Source organism: Nannospalax galili, unplaced genomic scaffold (assembly GCF_000622305.1).
Source record: "Nannospalax galili isolate Female #2095 unplaced genomic scaffold, S.galili_v1.0 scaffold610, whole genome shotgun sequence".
NCBI classification, from domain to species: Eukaryota; Metazoa; Chordata; class Mammalia; order Rodentia; family Spalacidae; genus Nannospalax; species Nannospalax galili.
Window position 1 is genome coordinate 812,956 of NW_008329141.1, and position 21,450 is coordinate 834,405.

The 21,450-nt window shown below is 41.2% G+C and overlaps 1 protein-coding gene across 12 annotated transcripts in view; it reads right to left on the reverse strand.

The window, feature by feature from the left end:
• Spats2l (spermatogenesis associated serine rich 2 like) overlaps positions 1-21,450 on the reverse strand; it is a 174,493-nt gene that overhangs the window by 96,711 nt on the left and 56,332 nt on the right. For 4 of the 12 annotated variants that reach the window (XM_029563609.1, XM_029563597.1, XM_029563591.1 and 1 more), the window contains one exon: positions 2,185-2,350. The exons of the other annotated variants lie outside the window; for them this stretch is intronic. The gene's annotated coding sequence lies outside the window, so the exon portion shown is untranslated. The remainder of the gene's footprint in view (positions 1-2,184; positions 2,351-21,450) is intronic. 12 annotated transcript variants of the gene reach the window in all.

A 21,450-nucleotide genomic window follows, 5' to 3' on the forward strand; every position in this document is an offset into this window, starting at 1 on the left:
CTGAATAAACCCTTTCCTCCCCAAGTTGGTACTGGTCAGAGTATTTTGTCACAGCAATGAAGAAACAAACTAAGACAGTCCTATTCATTCAGGTGTTTGTACCCAAATGTCCTTCAGTGTAAATGCATCCACTGGAGTCTAAGTCAGCCCATTCAGTGGTTGTGTGTAAGTCCTATTTTCCCTCACCCAGAGGCAATCAGTCTCAAATAGTTCTTAATCCAGTGCTGGCCCACCACCTATTTCTCACCCCTCCTTTGGGCCCTTGTTTAATCGAGCTGACATGGGTCCCGTACTGGATGCCACCACTGCCACCAGATCCCATGAGCAAGCCTCCAGTGGCCTGGGAGCCTCTGGGCTCTTACAATCTTTCCACCTCCTCTTCTGCAATGATCCCTGAGCTGTGAGTGGGTGAGGTTCCATACACCAAACCGTCTCTTCTCCATAGCAAAGTGCAGCAGGAGCTAGAGAAAGGGACTGCAAAAATAAATGTGTTGATCTTGGCTGGTGCATGCAGAGGTTTGGGGATGGACATGTGGCAGGCTCAATCAGCATTCACTGTGGCATTGGTTTTCTATTTAATTTGAAATTATTTGATTTCATAGGTCTCTGATGGCTGGAGAATATAAATAAATGCTTTTTTTCCAAGAGTGACCCTACACTGGCTCCTATAAAGATCCACATTTGATTGCTAGGTTTTAAAGCAAATATGTGTTTCCATAGAGATGTGGGTGACCTAGACCTGGTACAAGTACCCACTTGTATCAGCAATTCAATTATACTCAGTTCTTTTAAGATGCAATGATGTAAACTCGTCTTTAAATATGCACAACCTCAAAGGCGCCTCCATAAAGGCCAGTGTTGTGGGAAGCAGAAAAGCAGTTTAGAAGAAACCCATCTTTAAGCATACCACAAGGGACTGTGTCCCTGTAGAGCACACTGGTTCTCTTCTCCTTCCTCCCCACAGCCTGCAGAGCAAATCCCAAAGCCCAGATGGGTGAGATGACAGAGCTTTACACATTGCTATACCCCAGAGCACCAAACACCTTACCACAAACTCCAAATGCTTAAAAAAAAAAATAGTATGCTTTCCTTTCTTCCTTCCCTTCCATTCATCTCTAACCATCTAGGGGGCAATCCCTCTGAAAAGACAAGGTTTTTTCTTACTATCTGAAAAACATTCATCTAAATCCAACAATGCACCAGGACCAAGGAGAATGCTGGGAATGGTTAATGCTAACCCTTACTGAGTGCTTACTGTCCTCCCTGCGCTTCCCTAAGTGTGTACATGTTCTAACTCATTTTATCCTCATAATAGGCCTTATGGTTTATGGACTTCTGCTTTCAACTTCATTTTATAGATAGGAAGATGGAAGTGCAGCGAGGAAAGACATTCGTGTAAAGCACACATCTAGTAAGTGGCTGAACTAAGATTTGAACTAGGATCTCTGGTTCCAAAGCTCTTGTCCTGCAAAGAGCTGACAGATCAATGATTTAAACATACAGAGAGAGAGAGAGAGAGAGAGAGAGAGAGAGAGAGAGAGAGCCAGATGCAGAGGTGGGGAAAACTGGAATTGGAACTGATATGGTCAAGGTGCTGAGAGGAACAACTCTGGAATGTGGTCTGCAAGTCCCTTACAGAGACCCATCACAAGGATAAAGCGCAGGTTTGCTGTTAGAGGGAGCAGGGCTGGATGCTTCTCTTAACTTTTTAAGGTATCTTTTCCAGAAGATTACATAGTCATTTCCAAAGGAAACATGAGCTGTGTTCTGCAAAATAACCCTGGGCTGGTAAAGAAACCCCTGACTAACCCTGGTAAACAAAACCTATGCATTTACAGCTAATTCAGGAAGGTTGGCTCAGTTATCACTGAATAAACACCCAGTCCAGGAAACTATCATCTACTTAGCACATATTCTAGTTTCAAACTCTCTTTGGTCCCACCAAGTACAAAGTCCTTGTTCATGAAGCCAGAAGTCTCCTAATAAGCATCTAATTATTTTCTTAAAGGAGCAGAGAAAGTCAGGTTCTTCCTACTTCTTTACATGTTACTGATAATGGCTGAATCAGAGTTGTGATGGCTTTCAGAACCAGTCCCTCTTGGTCCTCACCCCAATGGCCCTCACCCCCACCAATCCAGTCAACTGCTCATCCAAACGCTTCCCAACCAACCAGCCTTGACTCACTCTTTCAGTTTCTGGTTCAACGTCGCGCTCTTAGGGCACAGGACCAGCCACTGGCTTCCTCAGCAGTCAGATGGATAACCTGTTCTTCAACAGGCCACCTTTATCAACCTGCATTTACTGCGACCAGTAAGTCATTGGCAATAGTGATGCAGGTGGAGCCAGGAACCTGGGGAAGAGGCAGGATCTTGGGTGTGGCTAAGTAATCAGCAGTGGGCTGGTGGCCTCAGCCACCCAGGGCTGAGAGGGCCTCACCCTCTGAAAGGAGAGTAACTGTTTCCTTTTTGTAAAGCTTGGCAGTATAAGCTGCCTGGTGTTTTTGCTCAGGCCAACGATAGTGAATACCTAATTCTCCATTCGTCTTACCCTGTGGAAGGCAGAGCCATAAGACAACCTGCAACCTTTATGCTGACTGCCACGGAGGTGGAGAGGCAGTACAGGCTGGGACTGCAGTCGTCATTCCAAAGGTCAGTTCTGGGAACAATTGCCTTCTAAGGGCTTCTCATCTTCCGGGTGACACCAGGACTGGTATGTTAACCAATCCACAGGCATGCCTGGCATTGCACCCTAAGTTCTAAAACCTGCTCCTGGTTCTAGACCCAAGTGAGAACATCTGTTAACTAATTTTGCACTCAATGAAAACATGTGCAGGGGTCAGTTTCCCACCCAGAGGGGAGGGTTATCTAGACTTTGCCAGTGAAAGGCTGGTACGACAAACACCGGGCAAGGATATGGAGGTGAAGAATGGAAGGGCTTCTTGTCAGACCACTTTTACCTACAAACAACTTCATTCTATTTATGTTATCCATTTGCTGGTTTGATTTATAGAAAACTAAGATGTTATACACAACCTTGGACTCCACGTCTTTTGGGTCAGTCTGTACTTGATTCCAACGATCAAAGCTTACTGAGCTGATCACAAACAAGCAGTGGGCTCAGAAAGCCACCCTGCCAGGTTGTCTTGTCACCCCAGAGAAGAACCTTACCTCTTCTCTGTTATGCGGATCCTTATGTTAAAAACATAAGTAGTAACTTCACTGAGTCTGAATCCCAGCTCCACCTATGATTGGTTTGGGGAGGTGAACAGGTTACTTGATGGCCCTGTGCAACCATTTCCTCATCAGTAAAGTGGGGATGATAAAAATAGCAGATCTCATTGGGTGTAATGCAGCTGAAATGAATTCATATTCATAAAGTGATTACAAGCGTGCCTGGCACACAGGAAGTACTAGAAAAATACTATAAAAGGATATAAATAGATTCGCAGTAGCCTGTGTGTTAGCTTACCTGCTGGCCTCATTCCACAGGTGAGGACCCAAGGCTCATGAAGGCATGGTCATACACTGAGCCAGTGATGGAGTGGGCCCTTGAACCCAACTTTCTGATGACAAATTTCCCTGTGTGGTTCCACCCTTCCCTCTTCCCACCAAGGCTGCTCCCTGATTCAGGGCTAGGGCAACCCCAGAGAGGAAGAGGTGGAAGCCCAAGGCAAGGGCTGGCTGCAGCAGGCTAGGAGGGTATGAATGCTCAGGGGCCTGTGTCTGCAGATTAATGTGTTCTCCGTGTTTTCAAAGCTGCAGCACAAACAGGAAAAAATCCGCTATTACAATCCCTCTTCCCACAGACACACCTGTTGTAGGTTCTCGTCTTGCAGCTAACCAGATGACATCAGTGTTTTAGTGACCAAGTTCTTAGTTAAGGCACTAACCAGAGAACAATAAACAGTCATCATGCAGGAAGAGCAAAGTTCAAGTAAAGACTTATAACTAAGTAGGAAAAAATCTGAAAAATTATTAAATCTCTGCCCACACTCCTAATTTCGGATAGTTTTATCAAGACAGACACAAGAACCAATGTGGTTTTAGTATCACTGGAGCTTATTCTAATGCAATCCCAAACAGTAAAAACTCATTGTGATCAGTTCTGATATGCTCAACATTCTTGTGGTCATATTTACTATCTTAGCAAACTTTCTCCCAGTTTCTAAGTATAATAAGAAATACAAATTTGTCACCTCAGATATATTGTAATGGGAAAATCAGTAAATGCTTTTAAAGTGATTCACATATATTAGACAATAACAGATTTAATGAATTATAAAAGGAATTACTTCTTCTTAAAAAACCTGTTTCTCAGATGGTGATTAGCACAGAAGCCCACAACTGGCCAATGTACAGAGAACAAGAGGCTTCAGAGTGTTTATCCCCGAATAGGACACCTATATCAAACCTCTGCCTCCCAAAGCTCAGGGATCATTGCAAAAGAAGGGGTGGAAAGATTGTAAGAGCCAGAGGGGGTGGACGACCACAAGGAAACCGTTGAGTTTTCCAGCTGGTTACTCATATAAACTCACTGCAATGGTGACAACATGCACAAGCCCCACGCAAACTTGAACCTGACAAAATCCCAGCACACACATGGGGAAGTGAGTGAGAAACCCCAACCCTACCTGAGGACCTACTGGCTATCAATGGCTGCTGGGGGGGGGGGGAAGACAGTCTCTTTTAAGGATGTGACTTTTGGTGGGCTCCAGTGGATGAACCCATACTGAAAGACATTTGAGGACACAAATTAGACACCGTAGGCACACACATACACACACACATATGTAAAATAGAGTACATTAAATTGGGTGGGGGGTAGTAAGAGGAGGAGTGGATAGGAGAGGGGATCTAAATATCGTCAAAATATATTGTATAAAAATTCAATAAAAAATTAATGAAATAAAAGTCTGCTGCTCTTTTCCAAAGTACTGAGTACAATGCCTGTGATAAGTGAGGACAATAAAGACAGGTGGAAAAGAAGAATGTCCTCCCACGTTATCTTCTCTTCTAGGGAGCACTGAGTGTTTAATTTATTCCCCCGGTTTCTTGCTTTATTCCACACCAGGTGGAGCACTATCACCTGTTACTAGCCACAACACATACTCTGAACAGGGAGTGGTCCTCTGTTTCCCAATACGTTGTTACCATACTGTCAACCTTTCAGTCATTACAGGAGTCAAGGTCTAATCACGAGCACCACTGCCACCACATCTCCCTTACTGGACTCCACGGGTGCCAGCTCCTTAACCAGGCAACTCCTTTACTGCCCTCCACTTATTTCTTCTCTATGTAGAACTATGTACTCAAAACAACTCAGTAGTTAAGTTCTGGTTCTTCTCCATAAAAACCTATACATCTGCCTAAGAAAGACAAATCTGTCCATTCTTTGGAATATTAGGGGGGAAAAGTCATTGACTTTTTTGCACCCACCCAATGCAAAGACATCTGGCCACTAAGGTTGCTATGACATACTCATGTAACACCAGCAGAAGTCCTAGTTTCTGCTGCTGTTGACACCTCTATGCCTGTTAGGGAATCCTGGAAACCTTTCCCTTGACCTGCTCTGTCTACCCTCTTAATTTATAAGACAAAAGGCCAAAAAGCAGCTATCATGTTCTTTCTACTGTGTGAGCTCCAGCCTGCCCTGTGGCTCAACTCACATTGGGGAAAATTTAGGAAGTGCCAGATGCTTATGATGGTCTATAAACCTTAGCAACATGTACTGTAATTTCTTCCAAATCATTTTCCTAAAGATTGAATGAATCGAAATTGTTTTTTGTACCATGGCTCAAATATTGTGAGGGTCTCTCAACTACATACAATGCCATATATTATTTCCCATTGGAAGACTTTCTGTTAGTCATTCAATCCACCTTAAAGCAATTTTCAAGTGTACCTGTAGGTTTTGGTCACCTGTTTAATAAAATAGATGCATCTTTCACAGACTCGATCCATTTGTACCCATTTTTGGCAAATTTATAAACAATCAGGTTGTCTTGTGTTTTGTTTTGTTTTGACTAACGCTAACAATTTCATTAGCAGTTGTGAAACATGTCCTTTGAGTGTGCTTTGAGGGTGAGAATACACTGTGTGATGTGAAGAGATCAGAACCAAGATAAAGTGGAATACAACAGAATATTAAACAAACCACTCTGAAAAGACAACTTCTAGAGGGGTGAATGGCTTTAGCTTAGTTTGCTCTAACTGGAGAGGGTTTCTGAGATGAGGCATACTTAGTAGAGCCTTGGGGCAGTACTGGTAAAGATGGAAATGGCACTTGGGGAAAGAGTGAATGGCCAAGTGAAACCTCTCTGGTAGAAGCAAAGTTGTCATGACCGAAGCCAGAAAGAAAAATCTACCTGCTTAGTGTCCAGATGTCAACTAATATAGTTATTGGTGATCTACTGTGCTATCAGATGCAGTGTATTTGCTTAATTGCAATGCAGTGTACATTTAAGATCAGCTTCTGCAGGGAGATAAGATTAGCAGGCAGCAAGCAATTAGATGGCATCAGATGGCAGCATGCAAGGAGGTGTTAGATGGTGTGGCTCCAGTTATACACTTGTCTTTGGCAAGAAGTTAGTAATACCCTGGTTTCATTTGTCCTTTTAGCAAATAATTTCCTTCCCATTCTCACCCCAGTTCTCCTTCATATCCATCCCCCTAAAGCCCCGTCATTGTTGGTTACATAGCTCTGAGTCTTTCCATTTCCACCATTATCCCTGAAATGCTGAACTGAAAACGGGATTTAAAAAAAATTATTTCAGTATGATGGAACTTGATTTTTTGCTCTCCCAGTTTTGTAGAAGTATGTGCTTTAACCTAATATTAAGGGGCTCCATAATGAAAGCCACACAGCTATGTTTCACATGCCTCCAGAAAAGCAACTCATAACTTTTATTTAAAATTTCACTTGGCTTTATTTTTACCTGGTTTTACATCTTGGGAGATGACAAACAGCTAACATGTAATTTATCAGACTCAAGTTTGATGAAGAGACCAGACACTGAGAAGACATTCCTGTTTTGTTACACGCTTATTTATTTAACTATATGAGGAAGTATTAGAGATGGAAAACATCTGGAAATTAATCTAGGTTTTTACCTACTTGTAAATGACTACCAACTAGATTTAACTTGGTCTCATTTTCATTTCAAGCCTTCAATAAATACATGTTTAGGTAGACTGAGGCCATTCTAGACTCCCCATAAAGAATGTGGGGTAAGGACTAAAGAAAGACTATAAAGGTATGTAGTGGTCACACTATTAGTTGACATTGGGAAGATCCTGAATCCATGCTGCATGATAGGAAAAATATCTTAATTTGGCTCTGACAAGGCATTCTTCTTCAACCTTCTGAATAGCCAATCACTTGCTTTGCAAAATCCACTCATGTCTGATAGATCTGTAAAGCCCTCAAAATACCTGTCATTCTGGACACTTTCGTTCATTCACTATTCAACCAGGTAAGTCACAGGTACTGTTCTAGGTGCCAGGGAGATAGCAATGAACAAATCAAACCTAACCTGTTGGGCACCACACTTGGTGATCATCTCTGCATCTTGCACTAAACCCTTGCAACGCTGCTGCAGGGTAGGTATTATTAACCCCACTTTGTATTATAGATGAGGGAACTAAGGTTTATGTGTTAAGGCCAGGGTCCCAGAGCTAGTTCACAGCAAAGCCAGGGATAAATTTCAGAGAGACTGCCATGCTGGGGACCATTCCATTGGTTTATGTCACAGCTTTGTTTCAATGTAGCAAAAGGGAACAGTTGAAAAATTATCCAGTAGGCTCATTATAACTGAAACATCTTAGTATTCACAAGCACTATGATCGTAAGTGTAAAGGTTTAATTTTTTAAAAACCGGAGGGAGGAAATTTTTCAATGGGAATAATAATTTTTTTTGGTGCTTTAAGTTTGGTTCTGTGGGTCTCAATGAGGACAGATCACTAGAAGCACCCTCTCCCAAACCAGTCTCCCAGTCTCCATATTCTTTCTCGCTTTCCTTAACTTGTTAACTCTTACGTTACTTCCTCTTATTACTGTGATATCTGTTGTCTTCAAGGGTAACAAAAGCTGTCCTAGGCTGTTACAGAGTGTGCCTGGCAGAGGCAGGATGGCCCCTTGAGGGAGATGTTGGAAAGGAGACTTGCTTACTCCCATTTCAGGAAGATGGGGTACCTCTGAGTGTCTTGTGATTCCAGGATGCCAGAAAGGGAGCAACATTCCTTTTGTAGTCACTTCTCAGTCTTTTTTTTTTTTTTTTTTTTAAATTTTTGTGTATTTCATACAGAGTATCTCAAACAATCTTAATCATCTTTACATCCCCGTCCCCATTGGCACCCTCCCATAGCCCCCCACACTCATTGTCAGTTGTCAGTAACCCCAGCCATTCCCCAGTGCAAGTCCATTCACTGAGTCTAGTCAGCCTATCTAGAGTCTCTTGTTTTAGGAAGATCAGCTCTTCTTCATCTAGCAGCAATCAGTTGCCAACATTCGTTTAGATAAGACTGAGCCCTGCTGGGGCTGGAGAGATGGCTCAGCGGTTAAGAGCACTGACTGCTCTTGCAGAGGACCCGGGTTCTATTCCCAGCATCCAAATGACAGCTATGAACTGTCCTTAATTCCAGCTCCAGGGGAATCTGAAGCCCTCTTCTGACTTCCTCGGCACTGCACAAACATGGGTGCACTCACATACATGCAGGCAATATGCTCATACACATAAAAAAAAAAATAAAAATAAATAAAATATTTTTAAAAAGATTGAGGTCTGCTGTTCATTTTCCCAGTTCTATGCTGGGTTATTGTCTGCCTGAGTTTGCATGGGACTTGTGTATGCTGACACCTTTGCCATCGAAACATATGAGCAGGTTCCCAGGAGCCTGTAGGACTCTGTTTCCATATGGTCATGCACCTCCTCCCTGGCTCTTACAATCTTTCCGCCCCCTCTTCCAAGAAGTCCCTGACTGAGCCTTGGGTGGGTGAAGTTTAATAAAGGGATCCTGTCCGAGGACCATCTTTCAGTAGACTCTTGATCTTTACACTTTGGTCGTTTATGACCTTTTGTGTTCCTGGCCCTCCACTGCATGAGGAAGCTTCATATTGAGAACTGAGAGATTCATTCCTCTTCTTTATGCCTGTTCTATGCTCCTCAGTCTTTTTACCCATTGCTTCTCATGAGACATTGAGAATATTCTCATCTAGACTTTGGTGTGTTTTGTGAGAGCATCAAATAAAAACTAAAACCAACTCACTGCCCACTGATACAAAGGAGACAGACGTGCTTCTAGCAGTCAAGTATTTCCTTTGTGTTGTTTGGGCTTGGAAATCTGAACCAGCCATGAGGAAAGGCTGCCCACAGGTAGAACCAGAAAGGTCTCAAAAATATGGCCTTGTTAGAAAACAATTTATGATAACCATCTGAAGGAAAATATAAGGAAATGTCACTAGAAAACACAAAACCTTTTGTCAAACTGCCTTTTGCGTTTGGCTTGATTTGTATTCCAATCCAAATCTTACATCTTCAGGTCTCAACTTACCCACAGTCCTGCAAGATGGTACAACTTCAAACCTTAGCTCAACATCCATCCCTCACTAGTTCGCTTGAGAGAGGGTTAATAACTGTCCACTCTTCTGGAGTCCTGGCATTAGCAAGGACAAAGAGATCCTCTTTCTTTCTGAGCTGTAAGTGAATCCTTTCCTTGGAACCCTCATTAAGTGACCTTATTTTAGAAGCACAACCACAACATGGTCCCACCCAAAGCCTCTGGAGGAAGCATCTTCAGTACTGTACAGGGCAAGCGTGTTCTTGGCTAAAGCTGAATCTACTGCCATTCTGCAACTTCCCATTCAATGCTCTAGTCCTGTCTTCAGAAATCCTGGACTCTCACCACTCTTCTGAAGCTCAGCTGCATCGTAAGTATGCCTCCTCTATTCTAATACAGAATAACAGAAATAAGATGTCAGAACTGGAAAGGACTTTATAAATCCCTAAATTATTTCCAACATAATTTATTTCTTCTCATCAGAGCTGTAGAACTTTGTTTTTGAGCATTCACTTGTTCCTTTCTTCATTCATCCTTTATAAAGTGCAACTTAAGAGTCCATTTTGCTGATAATCACATCACTCTGTATACACTGGCCATGATGAGCCTGCAGTCAAAATCTCCAAGCCTTTCTCATATGTCCGAGAATCTTTCCTTTTCCAACTATTTTTTTTTTTTTTGTAACAAGTGTATGAGTTTATATTTGGCCCAAATTCATTCGGCTTATTTCTCAAGTCTATTAGGGTTCTTTTGGGTACCAAATCTGTAACTTTCCACTTCAGCTGTCCATTTCACTCTGGTCATTCACAAATTGGAGGATATAATTTATTCCACTTACACCATTATAAATAGCCTGGGCTTGTATCAGCCTTGCTATTTAGAAGCTGCCTAACCTTGAGGAAATTGTGTATTCCAATTTACTTCATTAAAAAGGGGGATTAAAGACTACACCTACAGAAAATTGTGATGATTACACAAGTGAACACTCATAGAATGACAGTAGCATAAGTTCAACAAAAGCCAGTTTCTACTGCTGTTTTCATCAAACTCATCATTTACACCACTGATGAAAAGAAGTGTGTGTCTCTAAAGGCTGCATTCTATAGCCACAATGACCCATCCTGTGGCATGGCTTGAATGTGGTCGCACAATCCTAATTGGGAATCCATTTACTGTTGTTATTCAGTTCATAGTCCTCCATTAAATCCATCATAAAATCCTGAGGTGTTCAGAAAAACCACCTTGATGAAATTCATGTGCATCCTTTCTGCCAGATTTTCTTTCTCATTCCAGTTATTCCACTGAACAGGAAAATTATTTAGTCCTGCTTAACTTTCTCTTGGTATCTAGTGATCATCCTTTTGTTTTCTGAGTGTCCCGTCTTCGGAATAAATTCTTACCATCTGGCTGAAATTTTGTGTTCTCTCTTTTTGTCACTCTCCAGGCTCTGAGGAGTTTCTCTCTGAAAGTCTCCTAGATGACTGGCTGGAGTGGGCCAGTCAAGGGGTGGGAGGACCAAGGGAGCACCCTAATGAGGAGACCCCAATCCACGATGGGGTTGAGGATCTCATAAGTCTGCTGTTGAGGCCGCGGTTCCCTCGCATCCTTACCCTATGGGAAATCAGCAGCCCAGTTAACAGGCAGGAATGAGAGCTCTAAGTAGCAGAGCTGGTCCAGTCTTTTGTTTTTCACATCAAGAATTTTTGTCCCTTTCTTATTCTTTTCTCTATAACGGTAAAACAAAATCCTCTAAAAAAAAAAAAAATGACAGAAACAGTATTTCTGTCTCGATGGAAACTGTAAGGATGTCATTAGCAAAAATGCGTGTAACTCAGTGTCACAACCACTGTCGTTTCCTCTATCGGGCTTATTTTGTCAACTTCAGTTCCTGAAGGATTGTTCCCCATCAGCTTTTTACATCTCTCCTGGTGTTTTTAGAATTTTTTGCATACTTCGACTTGCCCTGGACTCTAAGTTTCCTGAGGACGTCTAAGGGAAGTGACTCTGCCTCCTCGGGATGTTCTCCTGCGTTTGCCTTCCTTTGCATTCTTCTTCAAACGCTCATTTAAACTTTAAGTTCAGATGAGTGTGCCATCTTCTCTTTCTCATTGTCTGAACTCTCACACTTTTAATCCTTATCATTCAAAGAACCCTTTTTAAAATTTATTTATTTTTATTTTATGTGTATGAGTGTATTGCCTGCATGTAGGTAAGTGCACCCGTGTCGTGCAATGCCAGCAAGGACAGAAGAGGCCATTGGATCCCCTGGGACTGGAGTTACAGACAGTTGTTAGCTGCCATGTGGGTGCTGGGATTCTAACCTGGGTCATCTGCAAGAACGACCAGTGTTCTTAACCGCTGAGCCACCTCTCCAGCCCCTCGAAGGATCTTAAGATACTAGACTTGTCATGTACATGTGGGTGTGTGACGATGTACATGATCTCTCATAATTTGGAACAATTCTCATGTTTATATTGTTTTATACATATATGATTTAGGGTTCCAGGTACTGTTACAGATACTGTTGAATTTGCCAAGGACACAACAAGCCAATAACAGATACAGCACTGCTCTGTTGAAGCTTAGAATTTCACAGTGAATAAAAATAAAATAAAAATGGGAACAAAGGCAATTACAATTCTGCACAACACTGGGTCTGCCAGGGGAGGTTTGAAGAGCTTTGGGAGTGCGTAGGAAGGGTCCTATCTGAACTTAGGGCTGAGACTCTTATCTGTCTAGTAGTCTTTTTTAGACTCGCAGGTTCTGAAATACTTGGAATTTCTCTCCTAAACGCTGTAGCACATCTGGCTGTATCCATCATCTACTTGCAAAAACTGAAAGCTAAATTGCTGCTAAGCACTCGGTACATATTTACTGAATAAATGGATAAAACTTCCTCTCTTTCTATTTCCCAACCAATCTCTTTTTGGTTACAATGAGATCCAAACAGCAGCTCCTTCCACTTCCTTTACTCTTCTAGAGATGAAAATGTCAGCAAGCCAACTGGTATCTGAGGCCCTGTTTTCATTTAGGCATGAATAAGACTTCCAGCAGGTGTCCAAATAAGTCTTTCATCACTGTGATTTATTACCCTGGTGTTATTTTTGTATGTTATATCAAAAAGTAAACTGTCTAATGCTTGATAAGACTGAGTGTTCTGAAGGTCATTTATTCACCCCAAACTCTTTATTGAGTATTTACTAAGTATGAAAAACTGTCCTGGGCATGGCAATTTCTTCTTTCTTTTTACTTTGACACATGTGTCCTGTCTTTGGCTTCTGGGTCTTCCCACCTCTGCCTCTCCTAAGGCAGGTCTGAATGTGTTCCATGTGAAAAACCCACTGCACAAAAATCCCATGTAAAATCTCACTCACCTTCTTACCGGTCTGTTGCAAACTCTACCATTAGCAGATTTATTTTTTTTAAGGCAGATAAATTAAATCCAAGTTTTTCAAAGTTTTGATGATGAAATTTTTTTCTTATGTTACCATAAATATCAGACTTAGTAAATTTTAAAAGTCAGAGCTAACAAAGTAACACATTATTTATAAACCACATCCCTCATCAACCATCAATTAAAAATCATTGACGTGAATGATGGAAATAAATAACAATTTAAAAGAATATAGCCAAATTTGTAATATTATTAACATTGTGGTTAATATGGCTATTTAACTTTTAGGATTTGAGCTTTAAAAAAATATTTTATTTATTATTTTTTATTTTATGTGAATAAATGTTTTGCCTGCATGTATGCAAGTGCACCCATATTATGCAATGCCCATGGAGATCAGAAGAGGGCATCGGATCCCCTGAAACTGGAGGCTGCCATGTGGGTGCTGGAATTGAACCTGGGTCCTCTGCAAAAATAGCTGGTGTTCTTAACTGCTGAGCCATCTCTGCACCCCCTATAGGACTGACATTTAATTTACATTTCTATATGTAGCATAAAAATAGGAGTTAGCAACCATGCACAGTGGCATGTTATCCCAGTACTCAGAAATTCAAGGGTCTCTTCAACTACACAGAGAGTTCAAGGCCAGCCTGGGCTACATCAGTGAGGCCTTGTCTTAAACACAGGATACTAAGATATGTAAATATGTACGTTATTTAATTTCTTTAATCTACTTTTAGTAATTTGCCTATAAATGCAAAAGCTGCTTCCCAAACCACCCCAATTTATTTCAGTATGAAATAAAGATACAGACACACTCTTATTTTTTTGAAAAGTACAGATTTTTTGTCAAGGCTTTTGTACCAAGTCATCAAGTCATTTTTTTATTGGCTGTGATTTGATAGAGGAATAACCTGGCTGCAGAGAAACAACAAATCCATTTGTCTTTGCTGTTTTCCTCTTGGTCTTCTAACAAAACGTGCTCTGTCCACAGGAGGCCACAAGCCACCTGACCTGGAAGCAAGCTCTGCTGAATCAGCAGGTCAGAGCTAGCATGGATTGCTGCTAAATAAGCAGCACACCAGGAAGGTAATGGAGGAGGCAGGGAACCCAACTCACTGTTAATTAGCATAACAGCTACACCAATCACAGTCTTGTTCACAGACAAAAGAAATTCTGCACTGAGCAAGGAAACATTCAATTAAATGTAGACTAAAATTCATGTGTAGTGAGTTTACATGGAATATTAATGTTTTATCTACCAGATATTATTATCTCAGAAATACTAAGATTCTGCAGTAGGGTAGCCTGGTAAAGCAGCACATGCCTATAGTTCGAGCTACTGAGGAGGCTAAAGCAAGAGGAGTTCAAGTCCAGCGTGCACAATGCAGTGAGACCCTGTTTCAAAAAAGAAAAAGACTTAGCAGTAAGATTAAAAAATAATTTTAGGGCTAGAGAAATGGCTCAGTGGTTAAGAGCACATACTGCTCTTCCAGAGGACCCAGGTTCCCCTCCCAGCACCCACATTAGATGGCTCACAACCACCTGTGATTCCAGTTCCAGGGGATCCACCACCCTCTTCTGGCCTCTAAGGGTACCTGTGTGCATATGGTACACATAAACTCATATAGGCACATACATATACACATAAAAATTTATAAGTAAATCTTCAAAAAGCAAAACAAAAAAAGAAGTAATTTTACTTTACTTTGGGGTCTTGAATTAGTCACAGTCATCAGGAAATGCAGGGCATCTACAAGAATTCTTAGCTTATTACCACATACTACATATTACATGCTACATATTAATGAAATATCTAAGTATATTTAACTTACTAGTGAGAAGTACCTACGGAATGTTAAGATTCTGATTCCTAGGACGATAGCTTTAGGATTATGGGAGGGAACATCCTCTAAAATGTGAGACTCAAATCCAGTCTTTTAGTCTGACACAAATTCCTGGACTCCAGTGTTAGCAGACACCAGGTGTGAGCTGTTGAGATTACTTACAACTGACATTCACATGTTCACTGCTGTCATGCTGACAGCAAGCACTTTTTCTATTTCCATGGCAAATATTCCACATAGTTAATTGTGTCTATTACCAACTCAAGTTCGTGGATAATCAGTATTTGTGTATTTTTTTCTTATTTGATACTACTATTCTTAAATCATAGTTTCATAGTTTAATTATCTTCACCTGAGAATCTTACTAATGAAAGCGTTCATTAGCTCCTTTTGATAAAAGCAGAGAGTAACATTTACCACCTCACTCCAATGCCTCTTTTCAGTCTAAATGGAGAGAGTATCCTGCAGAAAAGAAACTCTTGGATCAAGGACAGAATTATAAACACAAAAACAGGCATGAGTCTGTTGGCCATTAACATGTGTAATTGGGTGGAGTAAAAGAATCAATTTATGTTCAAGAAATGAAGTCCACAGCTTTGCTCCCAACTTACTGTTTGCAAGATATGACTGTTGACTTACAGATTCTTGACAGTTAATGAGCTCCATTAGAATTCTAGTGTGTCTGTGTCTGAAAAGAATTTCCTATCCTTGACAAAACTTTTCTTTTTACAAATGAGAAAACTGCAGCCCTAAGAGTCCTTAGTTAAGGAACTTCTTAAAAGTCACACAATGAGAACATGACAGAGCCAGGATTTGAATATCTGTCTTCTACCTTGATTTATTCATTTAAGAAAATTTTATTGAACAAATCCTGCATAGGGGGAAGTACGATGTTTTGTTAGAACACTGTGAGTTAGAGTAGGACAAACAACCATGATCAGGAAAGACAATGAAAGCTTCCGGTGGATGTGAGCTCTAAACTGGGCCTTGAATTAGCCCATGGAATATGGCAACAGGGAAGGGAAAAGGGAGAGACATCGGAAGAAAGAAATACTCTAATAAGATTTAGATGTAAGATTTCTGGTTGCTCTATCATCCATATTAAAACTTTGTTAGCCTTTATCACTGTAGGGGCTGGTCATGTCTGAGTTCACAAAGCATCCAGTGTATGGAGTGGAGGACTGCTGAACTCTCAGCTTAACTGGCCTTAAGTGAGAAGTGCATGACCAGCAGCCCCAGACACTTTGAACCCAGGATTGCAGACCTGCCACACTCCACGAGCCCCTAGCTCTTTGGTTGTAAAGGGAAACAATGATATCTACTTCTCTGTTTCATAGTGGTATGAGGACTAGATTGCATGTGAACCCACACAGAACTTGTATGTGGGTAGTAGCAAAATAGTTCTGCTGGTTTCTTTTCCTTAGTGCAAAAGTTGTATGAATCTGGCTCAACAAAGGGGAAGGAAATACTGTGGCCTCCACTTCAGGGCTTTTCTATACTCTGCCCAAATGACCTCACTGACCAGAAGCAAGTCAATGAATGTGAGGTTGTAAGGATTCTCCTTTTCAGAAATTTTCTGAGTCACACAATTTTTTCAAAAACTTTCCATTAGTTAAAAAGAAAGGAAAACAATACAAAGTTTATTTTTCTCGGTCAGGCCCTGACTTAGAATCTCTGGCTCTGGAAGGGCAGCCCCAGCTGGGAGTTGGTGCTTTGGTGACTGGTCTTTCTCTCCTCTTCAGGGAATATCCCTCAATCTTTCCATACACCCCAACAAGTTTCTAGACGTTTCTCCAGCTAGGCTGAAAGAAGAGAATAGAAGGAGGTTGCTTTGGGGGAATCTCCAGGAGTCCAGCAGACAGTCTGGACTCCTGTAAGCTAGAAGTACATGGAAGGCACTAGAAAGAATTTCCCAGGACTTGGTAACAAGTGAAATAATAAAGATGTTGTGAGAGTGAACTATAAAACCAATCGAAGATGAATCTGAGGGGAGAGCTGCACAGCCCACTTAAAGCATCAAGGCAAACATAAGAACTGTCTATTGTACTGATATAATCAGCAACCCAAACTCTGGCTAAGTACTGACCAAGTGCTTAGGCCTTGTTGGTCAGAATACCCTTCTCCCTGTGCCAAAACTTCTCATGAGCTATTCTATTTAGTGTTCACAACAAATTGATGACATGGATCAGTCTAGCCTCACTTAGCAGGAGAGGAAACTGATCATTTTTTAGGGATACTGTAACTGTGAAAAATCAGTACAAATTTGGTGCAAAACATGGATTTATTATCTGAGTTCTGAAGGTCAGAAGCACAACATGGACCCTTCCTCAAGGCTCTGGAGAATTGGCTCCCTGGCTTTCCTGGGTTCTAGATGCCACCTGCTTATTGCCCTTAGCCTGTACCCCCTCTTTCCTCTACCTTCAAAGCCCACCATGTCCCTACCCCATCTCTGACCATTCTTCTGTTGTTATGTCTCTCTCTGATTTCAGTCACAGTAGCTGATTTTCCCACTTCCTACCAAACAGTTTTCCCTCCCTCATGGGGAATACCACTCCTGTTCCGAACATACAGTCTATCTGAAGGGAATGATGACCCTGAAGTGAACACCTGTTGTCTACTTCCTACCAAAGCTCCAGAATCCCCAGTTCTGCTGTGCCAGCCATGCACCTGCAGTGGAACCAACCAGGGCTTTGAGCTCTGACCACAGAACCTGGGGCAAAAAAGGTACATACTAACCACTCAGCCAATGTGAGCTGGTGTAACTAGATTATTTCTATGACAATTAAAATTGTAACATTTGTATATCAAGTAAATGACTGGCTCAGAAATAGCCCTTAAATGTAATTTTTAAAAATTTATTTTTATTTTTTGTGTGTACAAATGTTTTATCTACATGTATATAAGTGCATCATGTGTATGAAATGGCAGCAGAGGCCAGAAGGTGGCATCAGATCTCCAACTGGAATTACAGATGGCTGCTAGCCACCACGTGGGTGCTGGGAACTGAACCTGGGTCCTCTGCAAGAGCAACCAGTGTTCTTAATCACTGAGCCATCTCTCCAGCCCCTTTTGAATGTAATTTTTTACACCTCCTGTACACGGAAATTAATCCAATATTTAGGTAGAGATACATTTACTTTTGGTTCCGAGCTAAAATAATGGCTATCCTTGATGTAATTCCATTCTAGTTTTATTACTTCTCCCAATAATGAAAGTTAGGGGCAAAATCAGATTTTGCTTCTAGCACCTTAAATAGATAAAAATCAGTGTGACTGTCAAAATCCAGGTTGGTCTTGTCAGAGTGAGATGAAAACCAGGGTAATAATTGAAAAAGATGAATGTGGACACTAACAAGGAAAAGCGTATGGCTAATCACATAAAACAAATTCGAGTCCCAGATGGAGTTTGTGTAGCACAGTAACCAGCACTCTCTTTTTATCGTTATTTTCCTGGAGCAGACATTCTTAAGGAGATGCACATTTTACAAAATGGTGGGAGGAGTAACAGTACAATTGAAAAAGAAAAAAAAAACCCACAAATTTTGTATTCACTATCATTAAAAAAGTTTAAGTGTTATCATCACAGTCCTCAAATCTCCTCTACTGTCCCTTTCATAGAAGCAGACAGCCTGGACTCACAGAAGGATTGGCAGTAAGGTCACTGTAGTATAAAATCATATATGAAGTGGTGATCTTGGCTTTATACAGAACCTAAAAAGTCTGAAATTGTCACCTGGAGAATGTATTTTAATTCAGGTGTTCAACAGGCCTCCTTGGGAAGAATGCTTCAGTTTGTGTGTGGCTTGCATGGGTGCACATGTGTGCACGTATATGTGGAGACCAGAGGTCAACCCTCAAGTATCATTCCTTAGAAGTCATCCATCTTGGGTTTTTTTTGTTTTATTTTTTTGGAAACAGAGTCTGTCACTGGGATCCAAGGTTTGCTGATTAGGCTAGGCTAGGCTGGTCAGTGAGATCCAGGGATCTATTTGTCTCTACCTTCCCCAGCACTGGGATTATAAACACATTCTATCTATCTTGCCTGGCTTTTATGTGGGTGCTGGGGGTTGAACACAGATCCTCAGGCTTGCATGGCAAGGACTTTACAGGCAGATTGAGGTATCAGTCCAGTCCCTCTTTTTTAGTAAGAAAAAAGTTATCATAAAATCAGAGGCTGGAGGTGATGCTGTTGCAACACCAAACTTCTACTGAGAAAGGAAGATTTTCTACTACTTTGGATGCCAAAGTACTTCCCACTGTTTATCAGTTCCCTAGCTGAGCTCAGGGTCAAGATAAGCAAAGCTGGAGGCAGAATGAAGCACTGTCCCCCAGATCCAGTCTTGCTTTCTACCCAGGTGGGCACATGATCGATCATCCAGGGCAAGGTCATAGTGTCCAGTCCCCTTTAAGTCAGTAGTGCAGGCAGCTAAGGTATAGCCACTAGAATGTGAGTGGAGGTAATCTGTAGGACTTCTAGGTACCCTAAAAGGAGGGGTGGTATACATTCCACTTTCTTTAGTTCTTCTCTTTACAGCAATGTGAGACAAGATCTTCAATGGAAGTCATAAAGCAAGGGCAGTGGCGTTACAGAAGAAGTCTGGGCTCCATCAGCCTGAGGGCTTAGCCTCTTTCATAAGGAAGACATAGACTTTTACATTTTTAGGCCACTGCTATTTGCCTTCTTTTCCAGCAGCTAAATCAGTATCCCAAGTAATATTTAATCCCCCAATTTCCCACACTGAATTCCCTGAATTTCCAACATTCATGAGTCTTTGGACTAAGGTTTGGGTAGCCTCAAAGTCTATGTATAAATGTCCCAACACTCTGAAGAAATTAGGATGGACAGATAAGGAACTGATTTTGAATGAACATTACAATCTTTTAACAAGCTAAGTGTTTAGGATAAATATAGAGGCACACAGAACATATCAGAACATTCCTCTATTTAACTTCCATAATTAGAGTGGGATGTGAAAATGAGAGACAATTTAGAGAGCTGTAAACCTCTAAACAGGTATATGTGATGGCACAAGATGGGTTTGTTCAGTCACAGATCTAGTCATGATCTTAAGATTTCAGACAAAGGTTGGTTATGAGCTGTTTGTCTACAACGGAAAAGGAACCATTTAAAACCAAATCAAGAAAGCCTTCATAATTTGGAGGGAAGAGTTCCCTGAAGCTATAGCTAGTCACTTTAGTTATTAAGTCTTTCTCTGTAGATATTTTTTAATTAGATAGATTTTCATTTTCCAGAATGTTAGAGTTCTGTTCTGCCAGGGCTGATGACCTCAAGAAAGTTTTTCATCCAGGGACCTGGGCTTCCTGCTTGATGGCTTCTAGTTCCTTCTAATCTCTTTACCTCTTCCTCCTACTCCTTTCCCCTGCCTCTTCCTCTTTCCCCCAAGAGAATCAGTTTTGTTTGCCAGTAACTGGAAACATGTTTTTGTTTCTCTTCGCTTTGTTTCACATAACCATGTCTTCCGTTCTGTAATGTTCCAGAGTCTGCAAAATGTAATGGTAGGAACAGTATGCACATATGCGTAGGTGTGTCTACATGTGCGTCAAGGGAACACAGCATATAGCTAGGGAGGTGTTTCACAATGTGTTCAGATATGAGTAATAGCTATGCTACTTTATTATTGAAGACATCTGGACAGACAGGCACGGGTATGCATGTATACACACATACAACAGAGTGTAGGAAAGGTAGATGAAGAGATCTAGGGAAGGGGCCATCAAACAGCAGGAGCCTTGGGCCTCAGTATGGATACATCTTCACTGTACACATGGCTGCTGATCCTATCAACAAGTTTTACATGTTTTGCTAATGCCTTTTTTTAAAAAATAAAAACTAGAACAAAAAAGCCAAAACAACACAGGATTGACTATTAGGAGGGGACCCACATTACTAGGACACTGCTGACCCTCTCTATCTCCTTTCCCTCCTACAGAAAGTGGCTTATCTCATAGGTGTGTCTGAAAGAATAAACTGGGCATACTCCACTAAATCTCTACTTGCTTTGCCTGCAAAGACTGTGCCTATCTCATTTGTTCTAGGCTGTGAAGTAGTTTTGGGTATAGTTTCTGAAACTGGTTGTGAGGAAAGAGGTAGAAAAGGGGTCCCCTCTGTCCACGACTGGGTCTGCCTAACATAGTGGTAAAGTGTTTGCCAATCTTTCTGGACCTACGCTAAACCCACATCTTCCAGGAAGCAGCTACCAAAAATACAAATGGCATTTTGATCTCCTCGTGCCTGCTTTCTCTAGCTCTCAACCCTGCCTGGCACACTGTAGTGTATCATCAAACAATTTTTGAATGAGAAAATTAATGGACATGGGCAGACCAGTTTGCTGACCCCCTGAAATGCCAATGAAATTATTCTGAAGCTGAAGCTCTGTGAATTTTTTGATCATTCACTCCATTAATTATAGCACATGACCCCCACCCCAGAGTTATCACTCAAATTCCAGGATCCTCCCTACCCTAGATAACAAAATCCATGTATGCTCAAGTTCCTTATAAAATGACAGAATTTGAATATAATCTATACAGTCCTCTGAATATATTAAATCATCTAGATAAGCTGCAATACCTAATAAATGTAAATGCCATGTGGAGAATTGTTACATCATATTATTTAAGGAATAATGACCAGA